The sequence below is a fragment of the Octodon degus genome, unplaced genomic scaffold, assembly GCF_000260255.1.
Source record: "Octodon degus isolate 3935 unplaced genomic scaffold, OctDeg1.0 scaffold00065, whole genome shotgun sequence".
NCBI lineage: Eukaryota > Metazoa > Chordata > Mammalia > Rodentia > Octodontidae > Octodon > Octodon degus.
In genome coordinates, this window is record NW_004524641.1 from 12,703,140 (window position 1) to 12,712,738 (window position 9,599).

Below are 9,599 nucleotides of genomic sequence, written 5' to 3' on the forward strand. Positions count from 1 at the left end.
TAGGTCAATAGACAGTAAATGATAGTGAGGCCATATAGGCTACAACCTTTGAGCCAGGTTTACCTATATTCACAACATATTCTATGTGTTAAACATGGAATAAAGGTTTTAATGTTTGGTCTGCACAGTTATATTCTTGTTTTTGTTTCATTCCTTTATATCCCCCTATGTATTCCTTTCAAACTGGACAAGTTTACTATGTCTCTATGTATTTTGAAAGGATGTAAGTTTATTTTATTTGTTTTTCATAGGAGCTCAAAGTTAGAGGTTGCTTTGAATCTCAGAAGAGATTTCAGTTTAGGCTTGTCAAAACTACTGGAACTGTTAAGATACTGGTGACTATTAGAAATATACTAACTTAATTTTGCATAATAAAGTGGACATAAAATTTCTTGGGACTATGTGTTGAATGCCATAGCTTAGATTAGAAAAAGAATCTCCCCAAAGTCTCATGTGCTAGGACCTTACACGTCTTATATTTATGAATATATTTAACCAATGAAGAGTTCATAGCTGATTGTGCTGTTAGAAAGTATGTAATAGGGGGAGGGGCTGATCAGAGAGCTCACTGTGTTAAACCAACTGTTTTGGCAGATATAGGGACTGGAGTTCCATCCCCAGAGTGCCATGCTGGTGCCACCGCTGGGGCACACTGAGAAAGCAAGTGAGACTAGGCATAGTGGCATGCTTCTGTAATCCCAGCACTTGGGAGGCTGAAAACAGGAAGATAACTATGAGTCTCATCTGTGTAGTGAGATACTGTAGATCCTGTACTAAATACATAAAAAGGAAGTGTGTAATGGATGGAGGGGGCAGAATGCTTCCCTTTGGAGGGGCTATCACCCACAAAGGTTTTTTTCCTTCTAAATCTTTCACTTTATTGCCACCATACAGTAAACAGCTCTCTTCTACAGTAAAGTTTCTTCCATATAGTTTCTTTCTTGAATCTATCCAGTCATGGATTGAATTCAGTAAGAGTGTGAACCAAAATAATCCTCTCTTCCTTTACAGGTGTGGGGGCCAGGTATATTTTTGCAGTGATGGGATAGTGCCTCACACTCTCCCCACACAAATTCCAGGTGACCAGTCACCTAATGTCCCACCTCGGATCTCGGTTCCCCATCTGTGCACCTGAGTTCCAAGGATGATGAGGACCAGAAAAAGCAGGGCTCCCAGAATGATGCAGATGATCACAGGTAATGAAAAGAAACCTGGAACAGGTGCTAAGATAGAACTGGTACCTGAAGAAAAAGAGAGACAATCAGTCTTTAGAGCATATAAAAATATCTTTTGACATCAGGATCGCTCTAAAATGAATTTCCAATAGCACTGGAAGTGCTGGGGCTGTTGCAATTGAATGAAATTTTATTGTTACTTTTAAAGTCTATCATCCGGCCTACTGCAATATTGCATAAACATATAGATTTTGTAGTGCAGATACATGAAAATGTAATCATCACTCTATGGCTTGCCTCAAAGTAGAAGAGCCACTTACTTTTATGAATAGGTGGAATTGTTGTCGTTTTGCCTGGAGAGAAAAGAAGAAAAACAGAATCATTGCACTTGTTATTCTAATTATCAGTGCACATGCTTCTCCCCTAGATACCATGAGCTTAGAGTACAGTTTCTGGGGAATCATAGCTGAAGAAAGAGGTCACTCTCAGACACACACTCTAACATCCCCAGCCCATGACTCTGGTCCTGCCACTCACCTGAGCACCTCACACCCGCGTCTTCCTCGTGCTTGCAGTCACTCTGTCCCCAGGGTGCACTAACACAGTCCCATAGGGAGGACTCGCCCCGGCACTGCACCTCATCCAGCCAGATGCTTCCATTACCAGGACCAAATGCAGCCTTTCCCAGGGCATCCAGGGCAGGGCCACAGCCCAGCTGCTGACACACCACTTCTGCCTCTGCCAGGCTCCAGGAGTCATCGCACACTGTGCCCCAGGAGCCTTTGTGCCACACCTCCACACGCCCTGAGCACTCAGTATCTCCACCCCTGAGTCGCAGCTTCTCTTTGTCTGGAAAAGGTGACAGTACCTCCTCTTACTTTTCTGGTGGATAGAAGGAGCACATGGGAACTGTTGGATAGGTAGGAAGGACTGAGGTACCTGTGCAGGAGTCAGTGGCTGGACACCTCTTGGGTCTTGGTCCTATAAAAGGAGAAAGTAGTGTAGCACTGGGTCAAGACTGGCTGGACCGTGTCATCCCCTAAAACAAGGATTTCTAAATACTGAGTTCAGTCCAGATGACAATGGTAGATAAAAATCTTAAAATTAATCTAGTATTTTGCTTCCTGAGACATCACTGGCTCATAATTTATAGTTTAAATTATTTTTTATCTCAATTGCATAACAGTTACATTTCCACACCAAACATAAACACAAATATGAACAGATACGTAAAAATACTAGAAATCAGGTTCTATAACAGAAAAGACCTCACATGTCCCAATTCCTTTGTTCCTGTGTCAGGACAGTGTGTATTGTGGTGGTCTACATCTTCAATAAATAACTACAGATAACATCCTCCATGTATTGTGATAAAAGTTTGTGGTTATATTGAATGAATAGACAAGTTAATCCTAGTAAATGTAATTCATTTCACCTCTTGGTAATAAGATAGAAAAACAAAAGAAATTATTAACATTGATTAGTAATAAATACGGAATATTAAATATAATTTGAAAAGGGTCAGCCAAGTAGCTCAGAGTATTAAAGCACCTGTGAGCAGGCTCAGAGGTGGGGATTTCGATCCCTGGACCTGCTGTGCTGGCCCCCACCCTGGGATTGCTGAGCGGGCAATTGAGACTGATTGTGGTGGTACAGTCCTGTAATCCCAGCTCTCGGGAGGCTGTAAACAGGTGAATCACTATGAGTCCAATCTAGTAGTGAGACCCTGACCACCCTTTAAACACTTCCCTAAAATATAAATAAATAAGTAAATAAATAAATACAATTTGTAGATAATCACAAAAGTGATTTGTAATCAAAATTTCATAATGATTTTTGGGAACTGTGAAGGTTACAAAATTAGAAAAAATTTAAATCCATAAAAAGTATAGAACAAGCAGGCTTAAAAGAAAGCCAGGTTAGTGGACAATTATAAGCAGATAAGATGAGTTCCACAGAACTTACAGACTCTGAGTTAAACTAACAAATGACACTTCAGAGAGATACAGACCAAATACAGACCATTTGAGACATGAATCTCAAATAATACAGATAATTCTAGTGTATACATGGCACTTGTCCTAAATTATCTGAATTGTACATATTTTCCATATTATACTATGAAACCTCCTCCCTACTGTAGAGAACATCATAGAAAATGATGAGTTGACTTTTGCACAATGGTTGCTTAGTTTAAATATTAAATATTTCACTACTTCCTGATTCTTCATGTATGTTATTTATTTATTTATTTTTGCCTTAAGCAATTTATTTAACTGAAATGAACTTACATTTGTTTTTGAAATGACTTCCATTTATTTTCAATTCATCTTTTCTCCCTGGTGATTTACAGAATGTTCAAGCCAATATAAATATCTTATAAATATTTGAATATTTGGGTATATACCTGCACAATAACTCAGCAATATCTTTGAGCAAGAAAAATACTGAACAGTAAAGACTAGACACAATCACTAGTTACAGTGAAAATCTGCTACAAATATTTCTGAGGTAAGAAGGCACCACATACCTTTTCAGTTAAGAAAATCACCCTTACAACACAGGATAACTTTACTTTTACATAAGACCTAGAACACTTAAGCAGCTCATTAGGTGCTGAAAGGCAGAGCAACACCCCCAGTTTATGTCATGAATTCATAGGGAATATGTTCCTTTTGGCCAGAACTGCCATCTTTCAGTAATTTGCTAAAATGACTAAAACAAAGAGCAAGAGGAGGGGAACCCAATATATGTTCTTTAGGCCATTTCGAAAACATGGCGGTTACTTTGGCCAAATACATGCAAATCTACAAAAAGGTTGATATTGCAGACGTCAAGAAAATAGGTACTGTGCAAATAGGAATGCCTCACAAATGTTACCATAGCAAAATGGGAAGAGTCCACAAACTGCCCCTGTCAGATACAGAAATTACATTTCTTGTTATATAGGTCTTGCTTTATCTTGGTCTTAACCATCCAGTAGAAAAGTATAAAGACGAGGTACAATGTTACCCAGCATGCTGTTGGCATTGTTGTAAACAAGCAAGTTAAGGGCAGTACACTTGTCAAGAGGATTAATGTCATACTGAGTATATTAAACCCTCAAAAAGTCATGATAGCTTCCTGAAACATGTCAACGAAAATGATCAGAAAAAGAAAGAAACCAAAGAGAAAGGTACCTGGGTTCAACTGAAGCTCCTGCCCGCCCCTCCCAGAGAAGGTCACAAAGACACAAGATATGATCTGTTACTTTAATAACTTTCAGCTTCCACATGAAAAAGACAAAGAGGAAAGTCAATAGAGAATGGAAACATTTTTTAAATGTTTATCTTTACATTCTCCCCTACTGTGATCTTTAGAGAAATTTTAGCATGTTACTCAAGATAAAACTGAATAGCGTGTGTGTGTGTGTGTGTGTGTGTGTGTGTGTGCGCGCGCACATGCACTTTTGTGTTTGTGTGTGTGAGAGAGAGATTGGAGATAGACACAGAAAAAAGTCATGGGCTAAAAGAGAGACGGGGAAAAGAAGGAGTAAGAAATATGATAAAGGAAATGAAAGAGTTAAGAATGAAAAAGCAAAGGAAGGTTGAAAAGACAGAAGAAAATCCTGTGTGTGCATGTGCTTTATTCTAATGGATATATTGGTAACAAAAATTGACAAATTTTGTATGTGAATATGGGTATAAAATGGATACAGGTTTTTTATTTTATTTGTTCAAAGAACCAATTCTTTGATTCATTAATTCCTTGGATTGTTTTCTTGCTCTGGATTGGGCTCTGATCTTTATAATTTCCTTCGTTTAGGCTTTGAGCTTGACTTGCTTTTCATTTCTAGAAGCTTGAGACTCAGCATAAGGTTGTTTTATTTTTTTTCTCCTGATTTGAGAATTCGCTGCTATAAATTTCCTTCTTAGGGTTTCTTTCACTGCATCCCTCAGGTTGATTCTGTTTGGCTTTCCTTTGTAACTAATCTGTTCCTTTTCTGTAACAGGTTTATTATTGTGTTCTTTTGCTGAATTTCTTGGATCTTAATTATTATGTGCCTGGGCTTAGATTTATTTTGGTTATGGCTAATTGGAGGAGTATATTTCACTATTACTGTATGTCACATTTTTCCCATGCTTGGGTTATTTTATACTTGCAGTACTTCTTCAAATAGTCTTTTTGTGTCATTTGTGTTGACTCCATTTGTGATTCGTCATAGATAAATCTTGGAAACAACCCAAATAGCCATCAACTGAGGGATGGATATAAAAGATGTGGTCTTTTTTACACTATGTCAATAAATCACATATGAAGAAAGATAACCTTGAAACTTTTATAGTTAAATGAATGAGACTAGAGGTCATCCTCATTAATGAAATAAATCAGAGCTACATGCTTAAATATCATATGACTAACTATAAAAACATAGTGTAAGTATCTGGAAGAGTAAATAATCAGAAAAGTATAATAGATACTAGAAAAAGAAAATGTCCAAAGTGAGGAACAACAAGGATGAGGTCAAGGAGAAAGGAGGATGGAATACTTATGCATTACTGGATAATGTTATTACTGATTTCTATGGGTCTATTTAAAGAGCACAGAACAGTTAATGCTTAAAGTTTTTTCTTTCTTCTCTTCAGTTTTTAAGTGAATTTTGTATGCTATAACTTTGTCTCATAAAATTGAGTATCATTTCTAATTTTAAATTTTTTATTGTTTTTAAAAATGTAAATCTTTCATTTTAACTTAACAAAAAAACAAATATTTCAATAACATGCAATAATATTATGAAAAGAAATAATGTTGTGTTAAGGTAATGATCCTGAGAATCTTTAGTAGGTTTTTAAAACTAGCAGTTAATTGGTATGATTCTCACACTGACTAACTGTGTATGCTGATATCTGTGAACTAAGCAATTGCACTGAAGATAACAATGTGTAATACTAAGGTCATGCTTGAAATATCTGTCAGTCTTGTCTTCTAAATACCAACTGTGTGTCATGTCATACCAATTACTACCAGTCTGTCTCTCAAGTAAATGTTTGTTTAGAAAAGGGTAATAAATGAAAACAAGAGGCAAGAAAAAAATGACAAAGAATTGTCTTGCTACAATGCTGTATATGGTTAGAGTTCTAAATGTCTGTGTAAAAATATGTGTTTGTTCCTATTTTTAAATATACTTTTTAATTTTTTCTTCATATTTTGTAGGGAGTTAAATTTTAACACATCAATACTTGATGGAAAATACCTGTTCCACGTTATGTCTAAGACAGTTGATATTCAGACAGATAGTAAGGTTAAGCTCAACTGCCTATGTTGTAGAGTAATAATAATAAGTTTCTATTTTGGAGAGTTAGCAACCTAAGTTTCCACATCAAAAGTTAGAGAAAAGGAAGGGCTGCAAGGACAGTCAACATTTTGGCCCAAGCCTTTCAAGGGCAGTGAGAACTCATGACATAGGAGAACCTGTACTGTAACATCATGTAACTCAGTTGTGGCCCAAATTTTGTGATTAAGTAGATTATGGGGCCACAGAGGAAAGTGATCAATGATGTATAGTATGACTAAGAAGAGTCACATGGAGAGAAAATTTTCTCTCAGGGTTTCACAGAGCAAATTGATCAAGCAATAGCCACAACTCATCCACATGGCTGACACTGACAAAGGATATACAAACTGTGGTACAGGGTTTCCGGATAAATTCTGAGGGGATTTGACTGACCTTGTCAGATATAAAAGCTGCATTTCTTGTTATATAGGTCTTGATTTGTCTTGCTCTTAACCGTCCAGCAGAAAAGTATAAACACGAGGTATAAAAAGTGAAGCCATATTCATATGCTGAGTTGTAAAAGCCACAAATCAACAACTTCTGACATTGCCAGTCTTACGAAAAACCCACTATTATGCACTACTGGACTGTTTCGGAATATTTTGCTGAATTCACACACCTACAATATTTCAATAACAAAGGAATACCATTCTCTGACAAAACTAAAGCAAAAAGATGATACAATTGAAGGATCATTTTATATCTATGTATTCAATATAATTAGGATAGATATACAACTACTTTCTCTTAATTCAATGAGTATAATTGTTCTAATAGTGTTTTTGGACAGGATATGTCTGCATCTTGTACTATGATTAACCACTAAGAAAACTACAATAAGCAAAATATTAATTATTGGAACTCTCCTACTAATAAGTTTTGAAACTGTCTCATTGCTATTTGTTTCTCAATAAAATTATTAAAAAATAAATATTACTATGAAAAGAAAAAGATGTCAATATCTACATTTTTATCAATAACTGAATTTTGAGATATTTCTCTAAAATTATTACTTATAAGTAATTCAGGATGATGTTAATGAACAAGAGGTGATGTGATATGAATTCACTTTTTCACTTTTCAGATCTGTTTTGTTTACAATAAGTGATATCATAATTTATATTTTAAATCTAATAGAAAGGGAATGTTGTTTCTTGAAACCTTATACAACTGGTGTAAAGTGCATAAACTCTCTAAAATCTAGAAGGTACAATCCCATAATAGCAAGTGTGCTCAACTCAAAGAAGGGAGAGAAAGGCATGGACTGGCCACCCCTCCCTCCCTCCAGTGCTTTTTCACCAGCAGACTGCATTGCTTTCTCCCTAGGGAAATGAAATAGGTGAGACCTTTCAGTAGAAGAAACTCAAGATAAACATTTATACTCTTCACCATTTGTCAAAGGAACATACAGAGCATTTCCTCTCTCTTTTCTAGTAAAGTCCTTCAAAGTCTAAGAATAACTTATTTAGATGTTCCCTGGCATAGATACTAAAGAGGGTAGTTCTAGACTCCCTTCACATACCTTTCATTTTCTTTTGCATCTGAGAAACAAAATGGCATGTGACACTGTCTTCTTTGAATAAATATCACCATATTACAGATCAGCACAGTAATCAACTTGGTAATTGAAGTATATTTCCAGCAATAAGTAGGTCATGTGTTATAAAACAGAAAGAGTGTAAATCATTCAAGACCCCTGAAATAATCCAAATATCTAAAGTAATAATGAAATTGAAGGGCTAGAGTGATATAGGAGATATTTTTAGCTAGAGGTGGAAGAACAACCTATCATATTGAAATTGGGAAAAGAGACAAAAAAAGGAGAAATGAAAGTGAACAGAGTCCAAGTCAATAAGTAATAATACAGACACTAATTAAAATGCTACCTGATAGAAAAAGTGAGAGTCAGACACTGAGAGAAAGAATCAATAATTCTATTTTTCAAACTAAATAACCAGATGATGAGATCAGCCAACAATGAAGCAAGAGTTTGGAATTCAGAGGTTTACATTTGGGAGATGTTGATGTGGTGACAGCATCTGAGGCCATAGAACTCAGAGACATCATCTGGTGGAGGAGCATTACCGGGAGAGTAGAGTCTGAGCCCTTAGTGCTCAGACCTTACTGCATCTCAATCTATCAGTTGAACAGAGTTCTGACCCAAGTAAGCAGAATAAGAGAAGCAATTGATAAAGCTGAGAGATCAGAAGGAAACTGGAAGGCAGAGAGTGACAAATTGTTGAATGCTAATGAGAAATCAAGAATAATTAGTAGAGAAGTTGCTATTAAGTTTCAATTTTTATACTGATTTTGAGGAGTAGTAGTGTAATATTTAATTGGAATATATTCAACATTACCAGAGTCAGAAAAGGTAAGCATAGTGACTACTGATAGTTCTCTTTGCAGGCACTGAGGAAAGAAAAGTGTCAAACAGGACTCTCCCTCAGCTTCTTTATGCTCTGATCATGAGAGGATTTTTATCAGCACGTTAAAGGCACCAAGTTTCTCCCATATCAATATTTGCATCATTCAAAGAGTTTATCAGTATATCAGTTGAGCTTCACAAGCTCAATTCACTCTCTCTCTCACATTTTACCCATAAATTGATATCAGCACAGCTGTCTCTGTTTCTACTATCGAAACAGAAAAGATTATATGGATTTAATAGCCTAATATTTAAAATTCATTTATAGACATATTTAAATCTGGCCCTTACAAACATGAATTTTCCATAGCACCAACATACAAGGGTGGGGCATATATACATGAACATATAGTAGGTCACCTTCACATGTGATATAAGTTGCGTCCCTTGGCAGGCAAGATTTGTGTTTCCAAGCATCAGAAGGACATTCCCAGAGAGAGGAATCAGTTTTCCGACATCGTATTCCATCAACCCACTGGGGTCTAAAGCCTTCCCTGGCAGGAACAGAAGTGTTGAGGGTCCCACTGTTCCCACATCCAAGCTGTCTGCAGATCACTGACAAGGTCACATCTTCCATGGGGCTGCGGCAGACACTGCCGCAGGTCTCATTGTAGAAACATCCAGCCACCCAGAACACTCCTGGTCTTTGCTCACCAGCCTGAGATCCAGGAACTCTGAAACAACA

General features: G+C 36.6%; 1 pseudogene; it reads right to left on the minus strand.

Annotated features, from left to right (window-relative positions):
* The window catches only part of LOC101565246, a 23,851-nt pseudogene that overhangs the window by 5,356 nt on the left and 8,896 nt on the right, over nt 1–9,599 (minus strand).